The sequence below is a fragment of the Jaculus jaculus genome, chromosome 1 (genome assembly GCF_020740685.1).
Source record: "Jaculus jaculus isolate mJacJac1 chromosome 1, mJacJac1.mat.Y.cur, whole genome shotgun sequence".
Classification (NCBI taxonomy): Eukaryota; Metazoa; Chordata; class Mammalia; order Rodentia; family Dipodidae; genus Jaculus; species Jaculus jaculus.
In genome coordinates, this window is record NC_059102.1 from 253936432 (window position 1) to 253955305 (window position 18874).

The following is an 18874-nucleotide window of genomic DNA, read 5'->3' on the forward strand; positions in this document are numbered from 1 at the left end:
CACAGGGCTGGGTTATAGCTCTATGAGGAAGGCATTTACAACCCAATCTTGAGGACATGACCTTGGATTACCTTGGACCCACATACAATATCAGGTATGGTGATGAATGCCTGTGTTTCTGTACTGGGGAGTGGAAACGGGGAATCCTTGGGCTTACTTGATAGGCAACCTAGACAAATATGTGAAGTCTAGAGGCATTGTCTCATACAATAAGGTAGAGAGTATGTTTTGAATTTGGTGTAAAATGCCCCCTATAACCTTTTGTATTTGAACACTTGATTCCCTGTGGGCATTGTCTGGGAGGGCTGAGAACCATTGAATGATGAGCCTTGCTGGAGGAAGGAGGTCACTGGGTGTGGGCCTTGAGGCATTACAGTCCTGTGGGCTGCAAGGCACATATGAAATATATTTTCCACTATAGACAAAACAATTTAAAAGCACATTATTAATCTCATGATGACTGCATCTTCTCCTACCAACTTCTTGGTCCCACACTACAGTTCTTATTCTCCCCATTAATGCATGCTCCACATTTGAGCATTTTAGACATCAAGAAGGTTCAATTTTTTTTTTTTTATCTGAGAGACAGTGTGTCTTGTTTCCTTTAGGTGAATGTTTTGCTAAAAGTCTATTATTTCCTTTTCTTAATTTTAAAGTCCCCCATACTATGTTTTTAATAGAGAAAAAAGAAAAAAAAAACTTGTGCCAAATTATGTTACCTTCCTTCCAGATATTTCCATAGGAAAATATGTTCTATATTATAACTTTGCAACTCAATTGTGTATAGTATCCATGTCAAACTAAAATTTAGGAAAATATTGAATATATAAGCATAATAAATTTGACTGTAATTTGGAATTGGGGACATTAGTATTTAAAATTCAGTACTTTCACTAATTATTAATTGTTTAACTTCTATTGACATGTTTATCTATGTCTAACATGGACACATATATAATATACATAGACTGGACAATTATCATTACTAGCTGCCTTTTTACCCTTTACTTCTTTGGCTTAGTTTTCTATTACCCTGAAATTCAAGTCATTGTTATTCAGGTGATGAAATGATTTGTTTAATTGACTTAATATATTAGGCAATTAATTCCTTTTAGTGTTGAACAAACTCCAACATTTTCCTGAGAAGAAATTATAATGAAGGTTTATGTGCATGAAATTAATAGCCATGGATTTTTCTAATTCTCATATAGTAATGAAAAAAATTAACAGAATATGCAGTGTTTGAATTTCTAAAATTCCAAGTTGCTCTCATGCAGTTAATTATGGATTAATATCAATACTGAGGTAAAAAAAAAAAAAAGACGTGTAGTGGAGCTCACTGGCAGAATTTTTATTTAAAGGTTTTATTTTTTTAAATGTGGGCTTCAGAGATTGCTTAGCAATTAAGGCATTTGCCTGCAAAGGCAAAGGACCTTGAATTGATTCCACCAGGACCCATGGAAGACAGATGCACAAGGTGGCACATGCATCTGGAGCTCGCTTGCAGTGGCTGGAGGCCCTGGTACACCCATTTTCTCTCTCTCTCTCCCCCTCTTCCTCTCTTACTCTCATAAATAAATAAACAAATAAATATTTAAAAATTTTTAAAAACATGGGGGTAGGACTTGGAAGAGGATTCGACAAACTGCTGATCTTGCAAGCATGAAGCCCTAAATTCTGACCCCACTAAACCCATAGAAATGAGGCATGTTGATTCAGACCTATAACCCCAGGGCTGGAGAGGTAGAGGCAAGATAATCCCCACATGCATGTACAATACACACACGCACATACATACACACACACGCACACATACACACACATAAGGAAATGATAGAATTGTGTTTGCAACATCTCTGCTAATTAGCAGTTATTTCATAAAGTTAAAATTGAAAGGATATATGTAAAACAGAGGCATCCTGTTTAGAGGAAATAGAGTAGTCTTTACTTATGAATGGTTCGCCTCTAACTACTGGGGCAACTGCATGAGATGTAAGATTGTAATTCATGATTTGGCTTCACTGACTTAAACCCTAGATGCAATGTTTCAATATTTATTTGTAAGGACAGATAAGAGAGTGAGAGAGAAAGAAATTATATGCATACTAGGACCTCTTGCAATTGCAAACAAGCTAAAGACCTAGGTGCCACATTGGCCAACTGGTTTTACATGGGTACCAAGAAATCAAACATGGTCTGGCGGGCTTTGTATTCAAGTGCCTTTAACCCCTGATCCTTCCCCTAAGCCCTTCTAATAGAAATTTTATAGTTGAAATATGAGCTATAATAAAGTTCAGTGCTTGTTTTGATTTAATAATTTGGAAAGATATTTAAACCTATACCACATCTATTAACAGTTTCACCTAGAAAGAAACTTCCTATGTTGAAAGATCATTATGTTTTCTCTTGAAAAGCTGTATTAGAAAACACTTACTTGGTGTGAACCATAATGCATCTCACATTTATTCTTTCCTTTTCAAACTCAAGTATAAATGGTTCTTAGAAACAGCACAGTTTATAAATTTTGGAATAATTGATAATGAGGATCTTGAAGAAAGTTGAATTAATAAAGAGAAAACTTCAACTCAACATCAAATACAATAGGAGTCAAGAAACCACTTGTAATTCTTTTAAGGTTCAGCAATTTACTTGGTATTTTAATGTATGGCATTCAAGAGTTTCAATAATAACACATGAAAACTATATCAATTTGACTTCTGGGTGCTTGAGAACCATGTACCTGTCTATATGCCAATAGCATCTTATTAATGATAACTGGGTATTTTCATTTGGATATGAATTGTCCTTGCTCTGATTAATTCATGTGTTAAAGGTATGTTCCTCAATGCAATGTTGTCAGATGAGGCTTCAGGGAATTATTGAGTCATTAGGACACACTTAAATCCAGATTTCATGGCATGGAGGAAATAATTCATTGAGTTCATTTACAGGATGAGTGTAGATTATCCTTAGCCCTACCCAGATCCCTCTCTTCTTTCTGTCTACATGTGGCAAGCCACTTTTCTTAACATGCATTTCCATCCCTACCGTGGCTTGCAGTCATCCAGGAATAAGGGCAAAAGCACTATATCCAGGTAATCATTGGTGGAAACATCTGAAGCTGGAGACAAAAGGAATTTTCTTTGTCATTTGTTTTATATTTTATTTTATTTTATTTATTTATTTCAGAGAGAGAAAGAGAGAGAGAGAGAGGGAGAGAGAGAGAGAGAGAGAGAGAGAGAGAGAGAGAGAGAGAGAGAGAATGAGCATGTCAGGGCCTCTAGTCTTGCAAACAAAAACCAGACACATACACTACCTTGTACATCGGGCTTACATGGGGCCCAAGGAATTAAATCTGGGTCCTTTAGTTTTACAGGCAAGTGCCTTAACTGCTACGCAATCTCTACAGCCCAGGAATCCTCTCTTAAAGTTAGCTTCTATCAAGCAATCTATAACAGTGACTAATCCCCCCCACCACGCAGGATTTGATATGCCATAGATGTGCTTTCCAATCTGCTTAAATCTAAATTTCTACTGCCAAAGGGGGGAAAAAATCTGGTATATGTTTATATAATATATTATTAATATTAACATATTCATATATATATATATATATATATATATAGTAGAATCAAAGTTTCACTGAGAATTATGCCAGCTCTGCAAACATTAATGCTGTCTTCCAAACTTTGGCAAGACACAGGGTATAGATGGGAGAGTCTTCAGTGAAGAAAGACTTCTTACTGTGGCTCTTCTCATAGTGAGCCTGCTGAAAATTCTGTGGCCTTACTTTGCCTACTAAATGTTTCTGCCTTCCAAATTGGACAAATGGAGTCAAGTTATACCCAACATAGTGACTTCCTCAAGAACTTGAGAAAAATGGGCTGAGCTTTGGTATTCTACATGTTCCAGATGAAATCTGACATTAATACTCAGTATTTTGTTGGCATTCATTTTTCTTCTTTTAAAAGATTTGTTTTTTAAATCTATTACAGAGAGAGAGAGAGAGAGAATGGGTGTGCCAGGGCCTCCAGCTACTGAAAACAAACTCCAGACACATGTACCACCATGTGCATCTGGCTTATGTGGGACCTGGAGAAGCAACCCTGGATCCTTAGGCTTCAAGACATGTGCCTTAACCACTAAGTCATATCCCCAGCCCAGTATTCATTTTTCTAAAGAAAATAATTTGAAAACAAACAAACAAACAGTGTTTTCCTCACAAATAGTCAATACTGTTTTCAAAGTTTCACTTGGTACAAATATTTAAACTTTGGAAGTTGCTACTCTGATCATCATTAGTATATGATCACAGAGAAATTATTTAATTTCCAGGTTGGGGAGGAATGTGCAGGGACAAATTTTAATGAACAGAATTGGGAGGAATATAAAAGATTGCATTCCAAATTTTTTCATGTCTATATGTATTAGTGAGCATAGCTTAAGGAGCTAATGAGGAAAATGATTATGAGTGTGTGGTCATGAAAGTTAGTAAGTTCTTCTATAATTGGGGATTAGGTGTCTTGAAGTTCTAGTTGGAAGGGGTAAGCCATAGAGCTATATAGGAAATTATCCTATGATTTGACTTCAACAAAGTCATGTAATACTTTACTAATACCTCGTGTAGAGAAAGTCATAAGAGTTATGATACTTGAAACTAGTTGTTGGGGGTTTGATTCCTTCTTTTCTTAGTAAGCTTTAACATAAGCAGGTTCCTCGAAAGTAAGATATGCAGATGGACATCCTTGGAGTCATTCTAAGTTCGTAGATGTAAGTTCAATGTAAGTAATGAAATGTAAGTTCTCCATAGCACTCTGTGGAAATGAAAGCATGGTGCGTGAGAATATGTGCTCAGCGTACAGCTCACAATATCAAGCACGAGTGAGGATGGTGATAACGATTCATGGATGTGCTGTGCATGTACTATTCATCCCATAGTGTTTCAAATTATCAAGCAGAAGTTTAATATCAGTTTGAGTAAATCACAAAGAACACACAAAGCTGGAACCCTATGTACATGATTTGTATATCAGCTAGGCAGCTTAAGAAAAGGTCTAGTGGGCTGGAGAGATGGCTTAGTGGTTAAGCGTTTGTCTGTGAAGCCTATGGACCCTGGTTGGAGACTTGGTTCCCCAGGTCCCACGTTAGCCAGATGCACAAGGGGGCGCACTCGTCTGGAGTTCGTTTGCAGTGGCTGGAAGCCCTGGCGCGCCCATTCTCTCTCTCTCCCTCTATCTGTCTTTCTCTGTGTGTCTGTTGCTTTCAAATAAATAAATAAAAAATGAACAAAAAAATATTAAAAAAAAAAAAAAGAAAAGGCCTAGTGAAGTGGCTGCTCCTCCAGTGACGGCCTCCAGTGCTTTCATGGAGAAAGTCCACATCAATCCCATGAGCATTCTCTGAGGACTGGGCCAACATATGCAAACAAATTAGTTGCTTCGTTTAAACTCAGATATTTTTTTTTCCAAAACTTTTCTCCAATCATCAGGATATGTCAAGCAGACCACCATAAACAACTAGATTATTTGCTACAGCAAAATTTCAGATGCCAATAATAGCTTAACGTTTTTGCTTGCATTGGATTTCTATTATATCATTATTTTTTCTTCTTTTCTTTATATGCTGGTGTGTGTTAAGGAAAAAAGTCACTTTTCATTTTTGTCTTTGACCTAATTTTTTAGAAATTAAGGTATTTTGGGTGGCAAAAAGATATTTGCCTGTCCCTCATATATTCAAGAAAATAATAAACCTCCAAGTGTTTTCCTTTTTGTTTTTGCAATGATTTGGCATTATTTTGTTAATAAAACTGAAGGCTCTAGGGATGGCCTGTGTTCTTTCCTTTTCTCATAAGATAGTGAAATAAGCTGGATGTTTTCTGTGCCTGTCAGCATCTCTGTAGTTCTGCATTGCAGGCAGAGGAAGAGGATGGGGTTGCAGGATCTAAGGTGAGCTTAATAGCTCTTCTTTAACACGGTTGCTGAGGATAGTTTTGTGCAGATATAAACTAATTTTTAACTAACACCATACACACACACACACACACACACACATATATGTGTGTGTGTGTATACATATACATATATATGTTACATAGCTGGGCGTCATCATGCAAACCTTTTGCATTCACAGCAAATACACTAGAAGAATTTATCTTATGACTTACTACTTATAGGTCTGGTAACTAATCTAATAATGTCATTTAAAATTTTATTACAGCAATACACAATGTTGTATTTTTATCTCTCTTAAATTTTCATCAACAGATGGGAAGGAGGAAGCAATGATGTAAAAATGTGACTATATATATAGATGTTTATGTTCACATATATTAATTTCAGTTCATACTAACATCTGGGAGTAAATCAACACTATCCATTTTATTGTTATGTACTTGTCACTGGGATAGTGGATTATGCTACAATTATTTCAGCCCACTCTGTTAATCATTTATTTTGAATTATGTATTTGTTTATTTAACTTAATATGGTTTATATATCTTTGTCCACTGACATAATAATATAGAATTAACTGTGGTAAGCTCATAGGCTGAGGAAAGAAAGTCTCAAGAGGTAGTTCTGGCTCTTTACTTTGAGCATAACTAAAGTTAACATAATCTTAATCACCATCCTTGATGTCTATTACACACTAATGACAGTTGCTCTTCAATTCACAAAGGATTAGAGTTATTTTATAACAATCTTTGTTTGCGCATTTCCAATAAATCCAAATTATTTACAGTTTCCTTTTCATGGGAAAATACTGATTTTATTACATTCTAATATGAGAGGGAAATTTACATATTTTCCTTTTATCAATAATGATATGGCATATCTGCCGAGCTCTCCTTGAGTGAACAGCCATGAAGGTAGAGGAGAAAGACATGATTTGAAGGCAGCTATCACAGACAAGGAAATCAAAGTGAAATGACTCGAAAATTTTGCACTGTTTATTCCCTTCAGAATGTGTTGCAATAAATGTAAATTAGATGTAGAATTAACATACATAATAACAATGACACAGAAAAGAGGAAGGGTGTTACAAATAGTCATAAACAATTAATGCACCACAAACATTATTGTACTACATATAAAAATGTTTGATGCATTGCCATAAAATGCACTGTAGCAAGTAAAGGAGAGAGAATATATATATTGCAAACTAATCAAAAGGAAGATAGAAAGGAAAGGTGTGACTTTTTTCCCTTGGGGAAATGTAAAAAACAGCTGGTCACCCCAAATAGGACACTAATGGCAGACAAAATAATTTTTCCAACCAAGTCAATTGTAGTGAACCAATGAATTAATCAGGGTTACTTATAGGCATATGAGTTAGGATCATGAGTGAAACCAAGGCAGCTGCATCCATGAAAAACCTACCTAAGTATGCGTGACAGTTTATAAAAAGAAAACTCCCTGGAGCTCCCTGTAGGACTTTCAGCCAGGTTGGCTGAGTTTCCTCTACTCAGCTTGCTTCTTGAACCTTGAAAAGGTGTTGTATGAATCATGTGACTTTCAGGAACTTCTGTAGTCTTTTAAGTGTGGTTTACTTCCTAAGTCTTTTGTTCTACCTTTTTGATCCAGGAAGAAATATTTCACTTCAGCTGAAACACTTGCAAAACAGGAGAAAACTATGCAAGAAGTTGAAATGTAATAGCATGAAATAGAACTAAAATATATCTATACTGAGGGTATATAAGTGATCATATTTATTACATAAATAGGTTATGTACAAAAAGTGTAAACCAGATTTTATGAAAAAACTAATAGGAAATTTATGTTTTAGGTCAAAATGCATACAAGATGCTGCTATATAAATATTAGAGGAAATAAATTGAAAATCCAAACAAGAAGAAAGTAGCTTGGCTATAAACTAAGGAGAACGAAATATTGTTGAAAATAAGGTGATCATTCTGAACATACAACAATCTTGGTAAATTTGTATAAACTAAAAATATGCTTGACAAACAGAATGAAATATTAACTGATAAAAGTAGAAATAGCCAAATCAAGTCTTATATGTTATTGTATCACAACTCCACTAATAGAAGAAAATATATGCAAACATAGAGAATATTTGAATAACATAGTTAATATACTTACATATTTACAATGTACAAAAAGTCCCTAGCATTGTTGAAAAGATCACTTACAATCATATTAGAAATATTTACTAAGATATACCTAACATGGACCATTAACTGCCTGGCTCCTCCCTGGGCAGGTAGTGCTGCGGAAGGATCAGGCCTGCTGGTTCCAGCGTAGGATGGCTCAGACCTCTCCTAGCCACCATAGAAAAATCACACTGAACTGGGAGTCTTTTCAAAGCAGGAACTCACAGGAGCTCTCTTTATTGCTATGAGCAGTTGCCTATGCAATGTTGGGGATGAAGGTGGTGATTTTAGGATGGAGGGGGAGAGGTAAGGCCAATAGTAAACTGTAACTATTAACATGGCAATTTCAACTCCTGCACGGAAGTAGCAGGCCAGAAGTCATTAGGCATCTTGCTGTGTCCTAGCTGGCCAGAGACAGGTCGCCAAACTTTAGCTAGACTCAGGAAGTTCCACTAGGCCTCACAACTGGGTCTTTCAGAGCCCAACATCTCCCCCTTTTGTTTTTGTAAAAGCATTAGTCACCATGGCCCCTGCCTTAGGTTGTCCTCCTGTGGGGATCTTACCCGTCATTGGTCACATGGAGGGCAGAGTGCACTTTCTTCTTATATAGACATTACATAAGTTCAGGGCGATAGAGGATAGGGAAAGGACAAAGGAAGAGATTGGGAGGTAAGTTATGATCAAAACCATTATGTCCAAGGGTAAAATTATCAATTAAGAAAAAAAAATAGGGGCTGAGGAGATGGCTCAGAGGTTAAAGGAATTTGTGCGCAGGGTCCGCCTTCCACCTTTTGTCAAAATCAAGTACCCAGCCACCCATGTAAATGTGGACAGGTATTTGTATGAAACAGCAAGAGACCTCGGTTTCTCCACACATACATAAACATAAATGTGCAAGTAAATGCATTTTACAAAAAATAAAATTAAATATAAAAATGCATACCAAAATAAATTATTGTTCAGTACTGGGAAGTAAGTTAAGTACTTCTAAATAGCAAACAATAAAAGCTTGAAGGAAATTAGAACATTAAAAATTGAATTATAGGAGAAGGCAGAAGCAGGGCGCTGGCAGGAAGGTTGTAATGTGGCGACTTGGGTACTTTAGCCTGGCTCTGGGTGGTCGTGCCCCCCCCCCAACCACCGAGACATGCCAGCGGCACCTCCCGGGGCCAGCCTCATCCCAGATAATTGTAAAGTGATGATCAGTTGCCATTAGATATAGAAACATAATTTATATAGGAAGATGACAGCAAAGCCTTCAGGACAAGGTTTTCAAAACAAAAATAGAGTTGCAAGCTTGGCAGAACTGGACAAAGAGAAAGGAAAATTACTCATGCAAAACCAATCTTCAACAAATCATCCTGGAGCTAGCATTGCCCTGGCCAGACCCTCTCTCGAGGAGGACTTCCGGGACCACGCTGAGCAGCGCACATTGCAGGGCAGCAGAGTGCAGCCTTGCAGCGGGCTCGTGCGCGTTGGCCTGGATGCTTCACAACAAGACTGTATTTGGGAATCTTATTCTTCCTCTGTTACCGCGCCTTGACCCGGAATGGAAGGAAATGCCGGTTATGAAAGGGACTTTGTGACAATTGCCAAAGTACTCTAATTCAGCTCTGTACAAACTTACTTTCAAAATTTTGGTGAACTTAATTTTTTTGTTTGTTTGTTTCTCTAAAAGAGAGGTACGTGTAAGTGACAGTGTGAAAAGGAGGAGAATCAGGATAACCAAAGTGCTCGAAGCTGTACCAGATCCGTGAAGAACTGATTACGATGGCTGTGTCACCATTGATGTTTAATTCTCAATCAGACAGAGTTGAGGAAATCAGCTACCACACCCAACAAGTTGGATGGCTTATGCCATGGCCATAATAGCATTCAAGAACCAGAGACACAGAGGCTCCCGTGATCTCATCACTGAAGCAGACCTAAAATGAACCCACCAGCATGGCTCAGGGAAATTTTGCAGAAGAGGGGTTGGAAAGAATGTCAGAGCCGCAGGTTGGGTCATGATACACAGAGACATTTCCTCCTTCCCATAACTGAGGGCTAACCCCATAATGCATGACCCATACAGCCCAACCAGGAGGAGTCGGGGGAGGGGGAGGACAGGGAGGAGGCTAGCAATGGTACCAACTTGACTGTATTCAGTGAGTGCAAAACTAATTAATAAATAAGAACAATTGTTAGGGCTGGCCATGCAGGCCTGGCTTGATCTTTAGCACTGCATAAACCAAGCGTGGCGGCGCTCCTGTCACCTCAGCACTCGGAAAGCAGGAGATCAGAAGTTGAAAGACATCTTTAGCTACATCGCGAGTTCAAGGCCAGCCTATACATGAGGACCTGTCTTACAAAATATCTTTAAAGACATTAGGATGCTTCTTAAAAATCCAAATGATAGGCTTAAATTACATGCGTGCATATTGGCAGTTTAGAGGGGTGATGCCAGTGAGCTAGAGTCACAATTTCCATAAATGTTCTTTGTAAACTCATGTCTAGTTCTTGTCACAATTTTAAGAAACCCCAAACAAAACTAAATTACCAAACAGTCTTAAACGTATTTTAAAAATAAATACCATTATAAATGATGTGACTAACTGCTATTATGAAAACCAGCTGAGTAATGCAATGGATTTAAATTTCCACGTCCTAGCCAGGCACAATGGCACATGCCTTTAATCCCAGCACTCGGGAGACAGAGTTAGGAGGATCGCTGTGAGTTTTAGGTTACCCTGAGGCATACTGATATGGTTCTAACTCTGATTGTTGATATTAGGAAAATAAAACATATGTATAGTTTTTACAGTATTAAAAATAATGATAGGGCTGAACAGATGACTTAATAATTAAGGAGCTTGCATACAAAATCAAAGGACTCAGGTTCAATACTTCAGGACCTAAGTAAGCAAGATGCACAAGGTGACATATGTATCTGGAATTTGTTTTCAGAGGCTGCAGGCCCTGCCGTGCCCATTCTCTCACACTCTTTCACTTTCTCTCTCAAATAAATAAAAATAAAATTATATGTAAATAAATAAATTAAATAAATAAATATGATAAAATGTATATATATATATATATATACACACATATATATATTATGCCTTTGGTATTAAATCCACACCTCCTCCCAAATCCTTATGTGTGTGCATGTATGTGTGTATGTGTGTTTACATGTGTGTGGACATGTGTGTGTGTGTGCACTGTTTTTGGAATATATATATATATATATATATATATATATATATATATATATATATATTGGTTTTTCAGTGTATGATCTCACTCTATCCCTGGCTGAACTGGAATTCACTATGTAGTCTCAGGGTGGCCTCAAACTCATGGTGATCCTCCTACCTCTGTCTCCTGAGTGCTGGGATTAAAAGCAAATACCACCATGCCCAGCTAAAATAAAATATTTTTCTTAAAGTAAATAATTAAATGGTAACAATATGATGGTATTACAAAATGTGTGAGATGTAGTTAACATATTGCCTAGTGGAGGAAAAAGCTTTGAATATCTATATGAAATGGAAAAGAAATGGTACAAGTCAATTATCTAACATTCCAATTATCTAAGACTCGAAACAAGGCTAAAAGTAAACATAAAATTACAATTGAAAAAGTAGTAGAAATGTGAAAATAAACATGAGAAAAACTAATGAAACAGGAAACAAATGTTTAACATTGAAATTCAAAACAATTCACAATTAGGTAAAGTGAATGCAATCATGTATGTAACATATACACAGAGCCACAGGTTGGGTCATGATACACAGAGACATTTCCTCCTTCCCATAACTGAAGGCTAACCCCATAATGCATGACCCATATACCCCAACCAGGAGGAGTCGGGGGAGGGCGAGGACAGGGAGGAGGCTAGGAATGGTACCAACTTGACTGGCATTACTAATGCCAGAAATTAAAGAGCATCATTATTATTTCTGTGGATATTAAAATTTAATTGAATAATTCCTTTGCCATTAATTATGAAAATAATTTTCAAATTTTTGACACAAGCTAATGTGTTTTAAAACATGGTAACTTTGAAAGATGCCATGAATAAATGAAAGATTGATAAAATGCATACATATATATATTTCTTTGGTATTAAATCCACACCTCCTCCCAAATCCTTATGTGTGTGCATGTGTGTATGTGTGTTTGCATGTGTGCTTACGTGTGTGTGTGTGTGTGTGTGTGTGTGTGTGTGTGCACTGCTTTGGGGTAGAGGTTAGAAGAGTCAATGTGGGTGGTCTTCCTCAGTAGTGCTCACTGACTTGTCTCTATCAGTGCTGCTTGGACAAGTTACAAGGCTCATCCTGTGTCTGCTTCCCTGTGACTTAGTTCTCTTACTTGGAAGGAGGGGTCTAAACTCAGGTCCTATGTGTACACAGCAAGCACTTCTCCCACTGAGCCACTCACTAGCCCTCATATTCCGAACTTCTCACATGCTCACTCAATGCTTAAATGGACTCACTGAAATGAAGTTTTAGAAAAAGATGGAATATGTCCTCTCCATGTCATGATACTAGTACAATCTTTATGGTAAAACTCCATTAAATATTATTAAAAAGTAAAGTTAGCAACTTCAACTGGATATGCAAAATCATAGGTAACATACTAGCAAGCCATCAATATATACATATACTACTATATTCAGACATTATAATGATAAATTATAACATTTGAAGCTGTAGGAAACAAATTAAATATTAAGAAAACAAAGAACACACATAAACAATCTTAATATATAAAGATAAGTATTCACCTTATATAAAATAAAACCTTTGCATACTAGAATTTGAAAAAAAAATCTAATTAAAGGTATTTACAAAAGCACAGATAAAAAATACCAGATGTGGGTATGGTAGTGTACACCTTTAATCACAGCACTTGAGAGGTTGAGGAAGAAGGATCGCTGTGAGTTCAAGGTCACCCTGGGACAACATAGTGAGTTCCTGGTCATTCTGAGCTAGAGCAAGAGCCTACCTAAAAAAAAAAAAAAAGAGAGAGAGAGAGAGAGAGAAAAGAAACGAAGAAAGAAATAAAAGAAAATATCAGCTGTTATATTGAAATATTGAAATCTTTCTCCCTGAGAATGTTGGTGAGTTAATGGTATCTCTCATGCAACTCTTTTTGAGTGTAACAAGAAATGACAAAAAAGTAAGCCCATAACTGCTGGGAAACAAGAAAGTTGTTGCTACTCACAGACAACATACATCTGTGGGTAAAAAGGGAAAAAATAGTCTCTGTAGTCACAATGATAAGTTTGTGTGTTTGTTAGTATTATTATAAACATTGTTTTCATCTTATCAATCCTTATAATATGAAGATACTACATACACTGACAAAATGATTTAAATACATACTAGCAAATATGTCAGTCCCCTAAACGGAAACCTACAAAACTAATAACAAAAAATATCTCAATGAATATCTATGTAGATAAAGGCTTATACAAAGTTCGATTTGAAAATAAAGTAACAAAAGGTATCAGTGTTCATAATACTACTCTGTAGATTCTCAGCCCTGTAATTCAGAACTTTGACTGCTCTGGGTGTGCACTGGATACTAAAGTGCCTCAACAAATATGCTTGTTACTTTTCTTTTTTGCTGTGACCAAATGTTCGACAAGAAACAACTTAATGGGGCAGACATGCATTTCAGCTCCTGGTTTGGAAGCCCAGTCAATGAAGGATTGGAGAGCACGGCTAAAGGCATGTGAGGCTCTCGCTCACTTCTAGGTAGTAGGAGAGCAGAGAAAGGGGGATTTCAGTGTTCAGGTGGCTTTCTTTCTTTTTCCATTTTATTCAGTACAATATCTCAGAGTGTGCCTCCCAAATCCAGCATGAGTCTCCTTTATTCAGTTCACACTCTCTGAAGATGTCTTTACTGACATACTCTACAAGTACCTCCCTAATTGCAATTGTCTGGGGCCTCTTTTACCAAACCAAGTCAACAAAGAAATTTACCTATCACAAAAAAACAACAACAAAAAAAAAACAAAAAAACAAAAAACATACTGACATGTGTATAAGAATGTAAAGGGTACAAATAGTGAAGAAAATGTTCAAAAGGAAAAAGAAATAACATTACTTGTTGGTCAGCCTCTGATGGATATATGTTTTTGCCATAATCTTTTTCATAAATAAATAAATATAGGTGAATTGTTCCAATCTTTCTAACCCCATTTTTTTGATTTATTGAATAGTCAATAATTTATAGTTATCCCCATCACAATAGCACATATAACTCACATAGATTAAGTTCAATCCTTATCATACCCTGAAATTATGTACCCATCTGGATATACACTGAATCCTATAAATCTAAAAGAGATGATATATAATAGGTCACTGAAACTGTTTGGTCATGTACAATATTGGCTTTCTTCTCTAATTTTAATTTGCTAGTGGTTTCATGTCCTGGGGCATTACTGCTGTAATCTGGGACTGAATGAGCATTTATACTGAATATTATGTAACTATTTGAATTAATCTCCACAACTCTGGAGTCTCCAAAACTACAATTCTAATACCTAAGAAAATTAAGCAGAATTGCATTATAAAGTACCTTTAACAACTTTTTTCCAGTAAACTTCAATAGGAAAAATCTAGAGTTTCCAGGGAGAAGCAAAATACTGTCTATTTGTTTGCCTCCCTGTTGTATTGTATGGACAGGAAGGACACCTAAGTTAACCATAATCATATGTTTAGGACTTTGGAAGGAGGAATTTTTGTTTTGATTACCAAATTAAGCAACAGCAATACAAACCAGGATAGAGAGGCGAGTCTCACATCAAACACGACCACCAAACCACAGGTAGAAGACACACGTGTCCACACAGTCACACCAGAACAGAAGACATTTGTCCTAACAATATGGACAATGAAGAACACAAACCTATGAGCCTATTTAAAGAATTAAAGTAGGGCTGGAAAGACAGATTATTGGTTTAAGGTGATTGTTTGCAAAACCCATTCACCTGGGTTTGATAAAGCCAGATGCACAAAATGGTAGATGTATCTGGAGTTCCTTAACTATAACAGGAAGCTCTGGTGTGCACATTCTTTCTCTCTCTCTCCCTCTCTCTGCCTTGTAATTAAGTAATAAAAATATATTTAGGAAAATATTTAATCAAGTTAGTAATAAATAATATGTCCTAAAGAAAAGAACATAGGGCTGGAGAGATTATTTTGTGGCTAAGGCACTTGCCTGTGAAGACTAAAAACCCAGGTTCCATTCCCCAGTACCCACATAAGCCAGTTATACAGGGTAGCACATGTGTCTGGAGTTTATTTACAGCAGCTAGAGGCCCCGGTGTACCCGGTCTCTCTATCTTCCCACCTCTCTCTCAAATAAAGTCAATAATACATTTTTTAAAAAGGACATAGGTAATTATCATTCTATGTTCTTTAGTATTAGTTTTTTTTTTCATTTATATACTTCCAGTCATTTTACCTTCAAAGATTGAAACTTATATGATAGCATTTTATGAAAGCATGTTACAATGCTATGGCTCCCTCACTTTTCCCAATAGGATTATTTGTCTGTTTCCATCAGTGTACCAATCTGAGTAATAAAGATATCAACACTTGTGAACTAGAGGAAGTGTACTGACTCATTGTACATAGGAAAACAGAGGAGCAGAGCCAAGACATTATAACATGGGGCTCTGCTAATTCTCTCTTCACTTGAGATAAATTTAATAAATAAGACACCTATGCATTTTGTCTCTTTTTTAACATTTTAAAACAATATAGGTGGATAGGACACCTTCTAGTAATCAGGAACAGCAAAAAAAAGATCAGTGGTGACTCAAGTCCATGTAGCCATTTAAGACTCATTTTTTTCCAGAGTTCAAGGCATTTTCAGGTATTTCTATAATTATTGTTTAGTCAATGAGAAAAACCAATTCTTCTTTTCTGAGAAAATTACTTCTTTTTGAACAGACTACCTAGACAATTTTTTCCTGCATATGCTAATATCCCTTTGGATTAATATCTAACTGAATTCAAACAATTTGTTGATGGAACTTGGGTGTGATGGAGTGAAATGGATGATTTACTTTTTAATATTCTCTTCTTACTAGTGTTTTTACATTCATATAATCAACAGTTATTAAAATTCTGGTGGTCTCCTGCTTTCTCTAAGTGCACTAGGGGATCATATCAAAGGCTTTGTTTGAACTCTGTATTGATAGGGTCTTGACACAGAAGACATGATGCATAAGCATGACCTGTATAAAGAGACATATCTTTATATCCTTATGAGCATTTCTTTTGTGATGTGTGTTTATATAAGGACACATACATGCCCAGGCATGCATGTGGAGGTAAGAGGACAACCTCAGATGGCAGTCCTCACTATCCACCTTATTTTAAGCTGAATCTTTTGGTCGCTGTTGCATTTTCCAGGCTAGCTAGTCTATTAGCTTCTGGGAAATTCTACTCTCTCTGCATCTTTTCTTCTTCTGGGCACCCAGCGATTACAAACTCCTACTGTAGCTGTCTGCTTTTCATGGATTCTGAGGATGCAAACACAGGAACTCATGCTTACCCAACAACTCCCCACTCCTGCTACTGGCGTTTCTATGCAGCTTGTGTCCATTCATACTCTGCCTTCTAACTAATGTCTTAAGTACACCAATAACCATGAATTGGTAAGCTATCACTAATGATCTAGAAATGATCCCTCCACTAATGGGAAAATTGTATCTCAAAATGTCTTAATCTTCAGTCACGAGAGACATTAAACCTACCTCTGAAATTAATTTTCAAGATCTTTCCATTTGCAATCAGTTGCATTATAAACTTCCCAAATTGCTGTCTTTTCTATCCTATATTCAGTTCACATCCTATTTTATAAATTTCCACTGCTACTTTCATCCCCTATTCAATTATAAATTCTCTTATTTTGCATTCCCCCACTGACTGCAATTTACTGCTCATGGCTTCTACCCTTCTACTTGTAGAAAGCTCAAGAATAATTTATGAAATCCTACCAGTATATCTAAATTTGTCAAATCATTTTTTTTTTTCTCCCTTAAAGTCTGAGGAGGCGAGCTGTTTATTTCAGTTGATCACTGCAAAAGCAGCAGCTCATCGAACCAGTTAGAAGCAAATTCCCAAGTAACTTACACTTGGCAATATTCCATTACCTTTGATTATAAAAGGGCAAAATTAATGGGCAATTCATGAGGCTGTGTGACAGAGAGGTGACAGGAAGTCACTACAATTCAAACGATAGACCTGAAGAGAAGTTGTTTATACAAGATGCCATGTCAGCCTTTTCTTCCATCTTCCCTTGTCGGTTGTGAAAACAGCCTGACTTTTGTGGCCAGTAGAAATGCTCTTTTCCTTTCAGACTCCTTTGTCGCATCACTTGTGTTTAGAAAATTAATGTTTAATGAATGCTAATCAGGTTTCTAATTATAATATTTTTATATTTAATGTTTGTGTATCAGATGAAAGGCAAACATTTTGGGGCCAGTCACAAAGGACATGAATAATTTCCTCAGAAGCTTACCTAATTAATTAAGTTACTACATAATATCTTTAAATTTTGAGTTGCTATCATTTTATTAATTTAGATAAAAGTGAATCTGCAGTATTTAAATGTGACACGTGTACTGAAAATTATAGGTTGTAATTTCAATCATGAGCATTCATCTAGTATAGATAAAGAATATCTTGAGAATATTTTGGTGATAGGACAATCATTTCTTGGGCTTCCTTTATTTGTTTCTCTGCTTTGAAAATTTATAGATATTTATAGATTTACTCATAGTAAATTTCTGGCATATTAATATATCAATGGTAACTAGCCAGATACTTATGGATACAAAATGAAGCATAACTTCCTTAACAATATTCTTTATGATGTTTTATTTTATTTTATTTGTGTATTTGAGAGTGAGAGAAAAAGAGAGAGTGAGAAAACACAGGAGTATGATATGGTCTCTACACTTGCAATTATTATGTACTTTAGACTCTTATTAGGATTACTGACTCATCTTTACCTATACTACTTCTACTCATTATTTAAGGAAAATGAAAACATCATAAACTAAAGTAAAAAAAAAAAATGTAACACAGGAAAAGCATAAAGAATCCAACATAATGTGCCCTCTCCTAGAGTAATTGTTAACCATTGAGTTTCGAGATGGTTACCTCAATATGTGGAAATATGTATGTAACGATTTATTGAATGATGAAAATAAGTGAAAGAATGAATGTGAAAACTAATAAAAATTTTTTAGGAAAGAATTATAGGTTTGCCTCAACATATTGTATGGTATTTTTAAGAATTAATTTAAAGTATATACAAGTAAATTTATTTCATGGATGAGGGATCATTTATAGGAACATGGGATACTTCCAAGTGCATATACCACTTAAGAAAAGAATCTCTTCCTAGCAACTATAAGGATTTCCATGTCCACAAGTAGAGGTAGGGTATTGGAGGTCCACTGGCCAGTAATTTACGTGTGCTTGTATGTCGTCAGGGATGGTTAAGCTCTCACGAGTAGCACCACCAACACTTATTTACTGCCCATAACTCCTCAGGGAAGAGTGGGGCCTCATGAGGTTTCCCCACTTCATAGTAGATAATAATAGTCTCAATTTACTGTGGGTCTCCTCCGAGTTATCATAGCTGCTAAGCATTCAAGAAGGCAACAGGCAAGCATGCATGGAGGACACTGTTCCAAAACAGACCTTGAAAGAAGATTGATAGAAGAAAAACAGAAGACTTGCCTCTCGA

At 36.3% G+C, this 18874-nt stretch overlaps 1 protein-coding gene and 1 pseudogene across 4 annotated transcripts in view; both read left to right on the forward strand.

Annotated features, from left to right (window-relative positions):
- Positions 1 to 18874, forward strand: part of Cdh8 (cadherin 8) — a 406878-nt gene that overhangs the window by 297552 nt on the left and 90452 nt on the right. The window lies entirely within an intron of this gene.
- Positions 9354 to 9696, forward strand: LOC105944409 (annotated as a pseudogene).